Source organism: Maniola hyperantus, chromosome 7 (assembly GCF_902806685.2).
Source record: "Maniola hyperantus chromosome 7, iAphHyp1.2, whole genome shotgun sequence".
NCBI classification, from domain to species: Eukaryota; Metazoa; Arthropoda; class Insecta; order Lepidoptera; family Nymphalidae; genus Maniola; species Maniola hyperantus.
In genome coordinates this window covers 10507962-10520601 of record NC_048542.1, presented here as the reverse complement: position 1 = coordinate 10520601, position 12640 = coordinate 10507962, and positions in this window count along the sequence as shown.

Below are 12640 nucleotides of genomic sequence, written 5' to 3'. Positions count from 1 at the left end.
CAAGTATGAGAGTGCTATACTAACTTTCCGTGCCGATTATATCATTCCAAATTCAAGTCACATTTCAACTTTCACGTAAATCGCAACAGGCTCATATTTGTTCCGTACTGTGTGTCACGCGTCCTTTAATCTATGGTCACGCGACACTGACCGCTACCGTGATTGGCCAATTATGTGACAATCGAATCGGAGACGTGTGCGGCAGAGTATACAAGTACCGACCACCACGGTAAAGATTTCGTTACCTACCCTTTATTGGAGCTAGCAGAATATTTTGTATGCTTTGTCGTTCACTGGTAGGTATTATTTTTCAAGCCGAAAAAATGTCAGAATATTCTAAGATCTATAATATGAAGGCACCACAAAATAAAACTTCACGCATGTTTTTTTTATCATTATATATTTTTTGTCAGAAGGTAATTAATATCGTGCCAAAACAGTAACAAATTATTAGTAAGGAAAAAAATCAAGACAGCATCTAGCATGTACTACAGATATTGAGACAAACAATACTCTACACGGTCAGAAAAGGACAACATTTAACACTTATTTCACAACATTTGAACAATACAGTTGGCGTAGTACAACACTATTTTATTTTTTTAATCGTGAACTATAATTAACACCAATACGCCTAATAGATACTGTATTTCTCTACAATTTTATTTATGTATGAGGGTAGTAACGAGCAAATTGAACTGTTAAAAATATGTATACCGCAATACTTTTTCGTCTTTATGTTAAAAATTGATCTTTAATTATTATAAGTGAAAAAAGTAATTTTATAAATAAAAAAAAACATTTTTCTAATTAGCTAACAGCTGCTTTTACAAAGCTTAACAAATTTTTTACATCATCAGTTAAAATAGTCATAATTCATTTATATAAATAGAAAATTTCATTGGCAAGGCATAAAAATTGATAAAATAAAATTTTAGTCAATAAAAACAACAAAAATAAACATTTAATTAAAAACATAATAGATTATTAGGTATCAATCAATCTTTCTTCAATCGTCGAATAAAATGTCTTTATAGGTCATAAAGGGGCATTGTTGTACTTAATAGTTAGTACATATTGCTGTACGTAAGACATACTTAAAGTTTATCTTTTGATAAAAAATAGTTACGTATAGGTATGAATTATAACTATCAACAATAATTTGCTACAACTACTATTTGCTCATAAACAAATATAATATTAAAATTTAGGATAGCAAAAAAAATAACATAATATATTTCCTTATTCAGCAGAGAGAAGTAAGGAACCGCACGTCATTGGTCGCAGATTACGGACATACATACTACATAGGGTACGTTCACTTTGCAACCAAAGTCAGTTTCATCAGTCACTCGTGAGGTGCGGACGTCGCGTCGTGTCATCGTATCGTTTGGTGATCCTTACTTACTAGCCCGCTATAGATGCTAGGAATGTCGAAAATATGAAGGCTTTTATCAACTTTGAAGTTGATTCAGAGTCACGCTTAAGTAGTTCAAGAATTTAATTTTAGTATCAAAACTTTTGATGCTTGCTCAAAACAATTATTCAAATATATCATAATTATTTTATACCGATACTGCTTGAGTAAAGGCACGGTTAAAGGCTAGTAATCTATAAGGTAATATTTTGTAGTGAGCAATATGAAACTTTACATTTTTAGGGCTTCGGTCACACAAACTGACGAATATGGTCATAGTGCGTATTTTTATTTGCAAGAGAAAGCACTCTGTATTAATTCGTCCCCGTGAATAAACTATAGTCTGTTTTACAACCATAGGCCGTGCACGAAGATGAGCGCAAAAACGCGTATTAATTTCTGCGAAATATAAGGTGACATATAAGGGGCGCAATATGACACGGCCATACTGGCAACATATTATTTGATGATTATTGTTCACCAGTAACACTTCAATTTGCACGTACTACCCACATTATAATACTGCTCTCGCAGACCGTCCTCAGAGATGACCGTTTACACTCCAACAATAATTTACCTGCGCTAAGTTCAGTCTGTCACATGCCTCTATCTAAACATTAATCACAATAATATTGGCCCGAGAGAACTCGTAGAAAACTTTGGAGAGGTGTTTGATGAAAATTATAAGGCCAGTCAATCAGTTAAGTGCACCTTTTGTAATTTCAAATGTATAGCTAGAGCTGAGATCTATAGAGTGTACTTTGACGTTGCCCGGAGTTAAACCGAGATGGATGTAAGTCAAATAAATTCAGGTTTAGTTTACCAAAGACTGGTAACGCATTAGAACTGCGTAGTAAACTTTCAACTTTCATCAAGCATGTTCCTGTCATAAATCTGTCCTATTTTAATCCCATCGCTGAAATTAATAATCAATCTTGGTGTCTGTAATGTCTATAAGTTACTTAACACGTTGTAATTTGTCAAAAATTGTATAACTTCGGACATAGATAAATACTAAGCAAAGGCGAAGTACACTCCATCCATATATATCAGCCAGTGAATATAAAAACAAAGTGGCGAAAAATACTAGAAAAGGACTTATTAAATAATATTACTTATATAATTTAACTTTAACTTCCCAGCACCTGTTATGACCATGTATGAGGTGTTACAATAGCTGATGAAGGGACACAGAAACACTCTGTTCATTCAAAAAACCAAGGACCAATAGGCAGGTCTAGTTTACAAAATGAGGTAACAGAAGAACCACTATGCGTACTTTTAACTTTTATGAAACACCTCAAAATTTCCTATGGGCTCTCTTGCCATATTGTTTATATGGAGCTAACACGGAGAGAAGACATGTCAAAATATTAATCATAAGAATAATTATTATATATTTAGTAATTCCAACTATGTCAAATGCTATTACTGTCGGCAAGTGAAAGTGAGCTACACTTAATATTATTCCTTGGTCCATGCGACATCGACAGCTTGTTGGCATCTTATGAAATAATTCTGTTCCATTAACAACTTTTAATTTCAAAAACACTTAAGTGTTGGTACTTTCTAAATTTCGATATTACACGTCTCAATTACAACCAAAAACAAAATAGTAAACGTACATACTTTTAGTTAAAAATATACATAATATGAACTACAAACAAGTAAATAGTTAAAATAAAAATCGCCAAATAATATAATTTATCCTTCGAAACAGAAGAAGTCGTAACACGAGTAATTTTGGTGCAATATCGTAGATAAGATAATACCTTAACATATTCGTTACAAATTAATTCTTTATTCTTCTGTACTTGAATAGTCAAAGATAACTTTCAAAGGTATGCGAGGAACCTAGGTTTAGGTGAAGCCATACTTCTTGAATGCTCTGAAGTTCGTTTGCACAAGTAAAATATTACCCAAAACCCTTTACTCTGCCGCGCGGCTATTACGCGAGGCGGGCAGGTATGCTCTGCTCCTTGTCGCTTTCCGCTGGTATCTGTTTAATGCTTAGGTATGTGATATATCATCACGTCAGAGCTGTATTCAAGAAGTGTGTCGTTACCTATATTATCTGAATTATATCTTTTTCTTAGTTTATTATGTCTTGACAATTATAATTTTTCGTCTTTTAAAAAAATAGTTTTCGCTCGAGGAGGCGTGTAATATCGAAGGAATACCGTAAAACATTACATCGCGCTTCCAATACCATGGAATTAAGTTTTAATAAGCTCATAAAATTCGTTATTCACCACAGACAGTATATTTATTTTGTATTAATCTTAAAAACACCTAAGTATCTTTTATAACGGACAGATCCAAACATTTTTTCACATGAGATAAGGACTAGCGAATACTTTAATTCATCTAATTCATCGTTTCTTAACTCTAGATGTGCACCCCCTGAGCAAGTTAAAATGGAAATAACCTAGTAATTATTGTTATTTTTTACTACTGGAAGTAATCAATAGGTTATTTCCTTAGTAGGTAGTTGATTAATATTTACTTTTATTAATCAACAAATAATTCCGTTTAAGTAGGGTGAAACTAGTAGATGATAATATCACAATCCCTAAATTCATTAATAAATTGAGAGTCTTCATCTCCAAGTTAAGAAACGACGATAACAAACTCTTGTTTGTATATCTACGTAGCATCGTTTAAACAACAAATAGTCATAACAAGAAACAAAAATATTACAAAAAAAAAACAGAATGTGTAATACACACACTATCAATCGGTTTCGAAATCAATGGCAGTGTGTAGAGTTGACAAAATGCTGGGGTATACGATATCTCTAAAGCAAAAATATTTTTTTTTACATATTTGTCTAGTACAAAAGCGTTGAAAATTGAAATATACATTCGGCAATCAGATTCTGGTATAGATATTCAGTTGTCCACGGTAATTTAGTCAGGAACTCATACATCTTCTTTTTCTAAAGATATAAAACTTGTATCTGACACCAAGAAGGTGCATGCAAAAAATTTGATATTTCATTATCTTCTCGGTATCAGTTACAATTCTTTTTTGTACCAAAAGTTATAAAAATATATCTTTTATCGTAATGAGAAATGTCACTGAACATTGCGAACTGGATGAGATTTCACACATATAAACAGATGCAATATTTGTACCTTCCCAATACATTTCCCCATAAGTATAGTAACAACAGAATACCAACTTTGCGTAAATCACTTAAACTTAAACATAGAAATACATTTATGGTGTCGGGAAGAGTTAGCACCACAATAAAAACTTATTCGATATACGTATGCACAAAAGAACGACAGGTATGATGGCGCATCGTTAGTTCAACAACAGAGCAAACCAACAGGTAAATTATAACAACCCCTGTGCTTTGTGAGTTTAATAATTGTGCACCCACAGCGATACCGCCTGTTAAACATCGCACGCGTTTGCAAACTTTAGCAAGTAGTGACGACCTGCGATTGTTAACAGGCGACAGTTCTCGCCTTCCGTACTTACGCAGTAGCTACAATGTAAAAAAACTTAATTCATCGACGCTTACAACTAGAAAATATTTTAGAAATTCTCACTTACATTTAAGAGGAACTGGCAAAATAAATCCTGTATTTTTTCTTTACCATCAAACTCAATTAAAGAAAAAACCCGGTATTTTGGTCCGCACGTGTCGAAAATTCATGATGCCATTCCTATAAAAATTGGACAGAACCGTACGCGAATCGGCGAGTAGCAAAAATATTAGTTACGTCTATAAACGCTAAACAACCGCTGAAAATATATCAAGTCCACTAAATATCCGATAGAAAAACCGCCTATTGTTACGGCAAAACCTCGTACAAGCAACGTTAAACTTAAACTAAATATAGTAAGATTATAAATCGTGGTGGCAGCCCTACGCCGCGGGCTCGGCACGAGCGCCTATCACATGTCTCAGGACTCGCCACCGTTATTGTCCACAATCATGCCTCTACGCTACACTTGCAACTTATATAGAACCTTCAGCTCTAACGACGACGATCCTTAGTATCAAAAAACAGTGATTAAAACTTTTTATTAGAATAGAGTATTTGTGCAAACGATGCAAGTATTGGCGCCCAAACGGGGCCTCTAATTGTTCATAAGACATCAAACGCCGCTCGACGGCGATACAACTAACCGACCCACATCCCAAATCGAAAGGACACCGATATTATGCTATTTAATATAAAAGTTACAATATTTCAAGAACTCTTTAACCATGCACGGCTATAAAACATGTGACTATAGATTCGTACTGTAAGCTTTAGAGCCGTAACCGTCTAACTTCACCTAGTGACGAAGACTCCTAACGATATCTTTACACAACTAGCATCGTTAAAATAGAATAAAAAACCGACTACGATACACAATCTTGCAGGAATATCTACCTAATAGTGAGTTAAGAATACTTTTTAGCTACTTTTTTCTCGATCAGTTGTTTTTTTTCTTTTCTATAAATATCCATTTCGTAAATTATTATCAAATTCGATAAAGCTCTAAGATTGATCCACATTCACGTAAATAAACTCTCAGACGTCTGAGACGAAACGAAGCGATCTGTATCATTACAAGGAACACTAATATTAAAAATAAACTCACTGGATAACTCCACTTTCAACGATTAACATCGAGATATAATAGCTTCTTCGGAAGCTACAGATGTCTTTAAATTATAAGAGAAATATATTCCAGTCTTGCTAAAGGTACTTCCCCTAAGCGCATCCTAACGCGAAACTAGCTTCATCAAACTAGCAGTATCGTGCTTTGTACATTTAGGATTTTAGGAGCAAAATAACTATAATAGTTAATAACACTTTACTAGCATTTGTTAACAGTTACCATAAGAACGGGGTCCTAAGTAGTTCTTTGCAAGAACGCTATTAGTGTCTACATCCAATAAAATATTTCGTTCATAAAATAGCTGATAAATAAACAATACAAAATATTCGCTACCAAACTCGAGCAATTTCACTATCTACGAAAATCTAGCGTTTATATAATTATGTCGATTTATAAGTTCATTGGTTCATTGGGAGTACGTATATTGTGTATCGGTAGCGTAAAACAATTCTTGAGCAATATGACGAGACGCAACAACTGCAAGTGGCGCCCAACATCGACCGACATATTATTATTTATTTTGAATTTTGACCAGATACTTTATGAATTAAATATAATATGTATCTATACTATCGCAAATACCAAACAATATTATGAATATTTTTACAAATTATTTGGACAGCGCAAATGAAGTTTCTTTTTACTTTGCTGTTTTTATTTTTATGTCGCTTACACTTGTTATTTATCATTCGCAACACCAGGTACAGTACTACCACTTTTATAAGTTAAGCCGATGAACATTCAACCAATCATAGCGCGCGTCCGTCCGCTATTGGTTGTTGCCTACGCGCCATGTTTTGTACGCGCGAATTAAAAGCGTAATAGCATGAGTCTCTCTCTGTTGTTCTTGTGTTTAAAATCTTAACGGCAAGCAATAAGGTTTGTATTTCATTGGAGTACATTCGGCTTTAGTCGGCGTTAGGTTGCGCTTTTCTGCGCAAACTAATTTTGTCGATGCGATTTATAAAATTGAATGATGGTGGAAAGATCGTAGTTAAGAAAATAACTTCAATTTACGTCGAATTAAAAACATTTTTTACAGTGTTATGTAGGAATTTAGTAAATATAACTGGTTCGACTCACCAAAGCAATATTTCAAGAATTATTTTACGTTACCGATCATAATGGAGTTGTCCACAATTTATGGTAGGTACGTTCAAACTATGGGCCAACGCATGCAAACGCAAAGATTGAAAATGACACAGATTTTTGATGAGACGAGTAAGTAATAGCGGGGGATATTAGGATACAATTTTGAAAAGATTGCGTAAATATGGCATATTTTGTCAAATTAGGGATTCCCAGATGTTACAAAACAATTAACAAGTCGTAGATAGTCGTAGATATTTTTAATATCTGACATTAGTTTTATTGTGCTATGGCAATGTTAACTCAATTTTCAGATAACATAGCGCGCGAACACAAAGGTTGCCCAAAAATAAACATATCTTTGTTATTTTTAATCGGTCTCTTGCCTGCATTGACCTATAGTGTGAACATACCATTAAACTTAATAAAATAAAACTATATTTGTGGCCAAATTTCTAGATTAATTCACATCTGGAACATTTGGCATTATCCTACAGATAATACATAATATAGACAGCGCATAAAATTAAGTCCACGGTAAAATACGTTTTTTAAAAATATAGGACGAACTTTTGACATTAGGAAATCTAGAATCACTTAACATTTAGTATATACCGTAAGCGTTCATTTTATTGGTATTAAGTACTGAATGAATTTGGTTTTAGTATATTTCATACTGCATTATGGACTTAGGACAAATTCATTATAATTAGGAATATATCACACAATTCTTATAAGATATGCTGTTATAAGCGTTGGTCACATAGAAATTCATATGCTATAAATACGTTAGCGAATATATTATTCAGAGAACTTAAAACTTGTAAAGGACTATCTCATTTTAGAGATGAATGCAAGAAGCGTGGTTTAATAGTAGTAGTGTGGTGAGACAGAAACGTGAAAAATTTGTTAGTTAAATATACAATTTTGGAAACGTAATAAGACAAGATACAATTTTAATTTCGCTTAAATGTTGAATTTCTAAACTTATAAACAGTTCCATCCTTTACCAAGGTCTGCAATTTTTTTGAGCTCAAATATAATATAAAGCCGGAAATATACTAGTGTGTCGTGTCATGACGCATACATTTTGATGGTTTCAACATACATGACATCTAAACTATATATATAAAAGGAAAAGGTGACTGACTGACTGATCTATCAACACACAGCTCAAACTACTGGACGGATCGGGCTGAAATTTGGCATACAGATAGCTATTATGACGTAGGCATCCGCTAAGAAAGGATTTTTGAAAATGCAACCGCTAAGGGGGTGAAATAGGGGTTTGAAATTTGTGTAGTCCACGCGGACGAAGTCGTGAGCATAAGCTAGTGTGTTTCTAACCATTCTATCAGAGCAATTACGCATGGTCGACTAGTTGCCGGGCAACTATCGACCATGCGTAATGGCTCTTAGAATAACAACCCGGCATTCCATATATTGAGACCGATATGTTTATGACGCGTCACGACACAACACGCTACGCTAGCATATTTCCTGCTTTATTCTGTCATATTTTATTTTATTGAGCTCTTTGAACAGCAACTAAAATTTCAGCCCATAGTCCTTATTCTTACAGACGGAACTTTATTCAATTTAATTCCGTTTTTACATCGCTACAAGAATAGACGATTATTTTGACTCACGTTTATGTCCCAACCAAACATTTTTGAAACGAAATGCACCGAAAGCTTAGTCTATGCTTTATGGACGGAAGGAACGTTTTGAGCTAACAAAAATACGGGTAGTGGTCGATTGGTGCGTCGCATATAAGTGGAAACATACACGCGAATCGCACGACGCCACGCGACCAGAAACACTGAACACACCCGGTGCCTTTCTGGCCATATAAATTGATTTGGTTTAACTAAGTATAATGTCGTTCGGCGTCGAGTCGGCTGACGTGTTGTAAACCTTATCTAAGACTTTTTTAGTATAACCTGCATAAAAGGCAAACAAAGAATTGACAACTTTTGATGTATTATAAAAATGTTATTAACAACACCTACTCAAGCTTTCCTAGATTGTCTATATTATGTAGATAAATGGCAGTTTCAAAATCGAAATGTAACTAATCCGATAAAGGGAGTATATTATTTTTATTAAAGATATGTCATATTTTGTTATAAGTTAGCAGATTCCAAAATTTTGCTTTCGTAAATAGGTACAATTATGTGATTTTGTTAGTACATATTAAATGTATAATAATAATTTATGTATATAGAAGTAAATAGGTAGGTATAATAGTTATGTTAAAATGGAGGTTGGAGGAGTTGTCAGTTTCTTGTTTGTCTTTTGTGTCGCTTATATTGAAGGTTTAGTTTATACCGAAATTCACAGGCGCCATACCTTAACGCCGCGATTTTTATGAATTTTACATTTTTAAATAATTTAAAGCATGCAGTGTCTAACTTTTACTTAGTATTTTGGCAAATAAATGAGCAATACAAGGTAAGGATGACCGTGAACCAGTCAACATTAAAAACGCACATTTTTCTATTGTATTGGAAATATTTTTGAGATATTAAGATCACTATTTATTATTTTATAATGTGTATCAAGGTAGGATGCTTTTTACTTAACCTTAAAGTTAAGTTTCTCTTGTAATAATTAAATTTATTTTGTTATTATTTTTACAAAATGATTTTTCACCCGTTCATCTTCGTCATACCTTGGACGAATATAAAATAAAAAGCGACGCGCCAACCAACAAAATTCATTTTTAAAGGAAGCTAGTTGCATTCCGAAAATTTTATATTATATTCATATTAACTTTGCCGTCACCTAAGTAAGCAATATTTCATAGCCACCGTAACTCAACGGTTTGTTAACAATTATCTACAAAAATAATATTAGGTAAATAAATTCATCTGTCAAATGAAAAATAAATAAAAAGAGTATCAACAACCTAAAGCTAAGGTTATATCGTAAGCGATGCGGTGACAAGAGTGCGAATGAATAAGTGATGCTGCTAAGCAAAGCGATCATATTCGTAAGGTTTCCAAGCACAAACCCTCGAAAGAAGTTAAAAAGTTTGGCATAATATATTGAAATTAGTATTTGCAAAAAGAAATTAGCACATTATAAAACCTTTTTTAAAGATCACGTTCAAATGTTGCACCTACTTAATTATTTTGTCATATTGTTTCTTTTTTTGAAAAAGTGTAAGCGCGCGTAAAGAGTATGCTCTGTAATATTTAGACAGGCATTATAATCGCCACGCATCGCTTACAGTATAACCAAGGCCTATTAAATTTTCTCGCTAAATACGTAACAACTTTTCTACATAATATCTCTTACATTTCACACCAAGAAAACGGATAAGCGTTAGAAAAGACTTTGAGGTAAATAGTTTCTATAATATGGCAACAATCAAGTGAAACTCCAATTTTACCGGTGTTTGAAATGATATTTAAAAAAACAAGAAATACAATAATAATTAAACTATCTACTAAAATTTGCTAAGAAACTAAATTATTGTGCTACACACATATAACAGGATCCCTGGAACTCCAAAGTCAGGGCCGGTTACAATGACCTGGATTTATGTTGCATATACCAACATATTAAATTTGTCACAGACTACTTTAATACTGTAGATCAATTTTGATAAAGTATAGGGATCCCTTATAAGATTAAAAATCGAAACATTTGACTAATTCTAAAACTTACTATGTGCGAATTCATTGTACTAAAATAGTTTTCTTTATATAAACGGAAGCGATTTTATTTATGGGGTTGGTAATATCAGTGGGATAAAGGGGCTCGTATGGCGGTAACGAGTTCTTAATACTACAACATAGAAATCACATCGAAAACGGGATATCCGTAACACTGGATATTTCTGGACTATCACTAACATTTAGATGAAATAACGCCTAGACTATTGCCCTATGTTAGGCCTTTGGAACGTCTAGTCCAGTGGTTCCCAAAGTGTGCGCCCGGACGCAATATAGAGCCAGAAACAACATTTTTAATTGCAAGGCGAGATGTCACAATGAATGCGTGGCACATGTACCTACTAGTTGCAATAGTTTTTTGCACGATCCGTATTGAGCAAGCCACTCTGCAGCACGCAGCTTTCATCGCTTGCTGAGATTTCAGAGTTTATCTGCTTTTTTCCAAAAGGCGCTTTAAAATCTACTAATAATCACAAAGTTTGGGAACAACTGCACAAGAATTTTATCACTACAGTGTATAACATCACATTGAACTAACTACGTGACAGTTTGGGAGACCGTGCTTTTAGATAAATAAAACATTCGTTTCCCTTTTTTGGCGAATACCTCAAATATTGCCTACCAACCCCCCACAAAAAAATATGTAATAGTCAAACAATTAAATATAAAAAAACACTGTTAAATAATAATAAAAAAACGACAGATTAAATAAAACTTAAAGTATTACTAAAGCGATAAAATCAACTTTTCAAACTTCATTTTTGTAATTTTGTACAATATCGCATATAAGACGATGTCCAAAATGCATGCGTTAGTAAAACAGATTAAAGTCGATTGCGTATTAAGGGACTAATAAAAAACTTTGTGACGTATAGCTTATCAGTACAAAATATGTTTACGTTACAGGTAAAGTTACATTTACATCATTCTATTAATACGGCATTTTATAAAAAGTCTATACCTAACAGTTTTGAAATAATTACATATGACAAATTAAAATGCCAGCTGCACTAAACGTAGTGTCATCCTTTTTGCAATTTTTTTATTGCGGAAACACCGGCTTGATTTTAATTGATTTTTCATCAGCCGTTCTATATAATGTCTAAATTATATACATTACCCGTAACATAGTTCAAGATATTTTACAGTGTCCTCAAAATATGCAATCTTTTTAATCTAATTAATAAATAAATAATTAATTATTTGTTCTGAAAGCATTTAACACATTTAAACTTAAAACCTAAAACGGACTAAGAATGTAAGAATCTGTGGTTTGGTTACGCCTGCCTTTACAATGGCAGTAAAAGTAATTTTGTGCTTTAAAATTAAAGCGTCTTTTTATGCAGTTGTTAAATATTTACATCTATTGTTATTGTATTGGATAAAATAGTTTTCGTCATTTATAGAGCAATACTTTCAAAAGAAAATGTTCATTTTATTCTAAAATCGAGCATGAGCATGCCCAAATTTTTTTGTGCCTATCAAAAACGAAGAAAGACAATTTTGAGCAAAAAATAGATCATGACGGATGAGCAAATACTTTCTCTTTACCTCATCTATATACATAATAGGACTGACTGACTGACTGATCAACGCACTGCTCAAACTACTGGACGGATAGGGCTGAAATTTGGCATGAAGGTCTATTATGACGTAGATATCCGCTAAGAAAGGATTTCTGAAAATCTAATCCCTAAAGGGGTAAAGCAGGGGTTTGAAATTTGTGTGGACCTCGTGGACGAAGTCGCGCGAATAAGCTAGTTAGTGATATATGGGAGAATGAGTAGGGTAAAGAGTTAGCTCTAGTGATAGGGTAATCTTAACT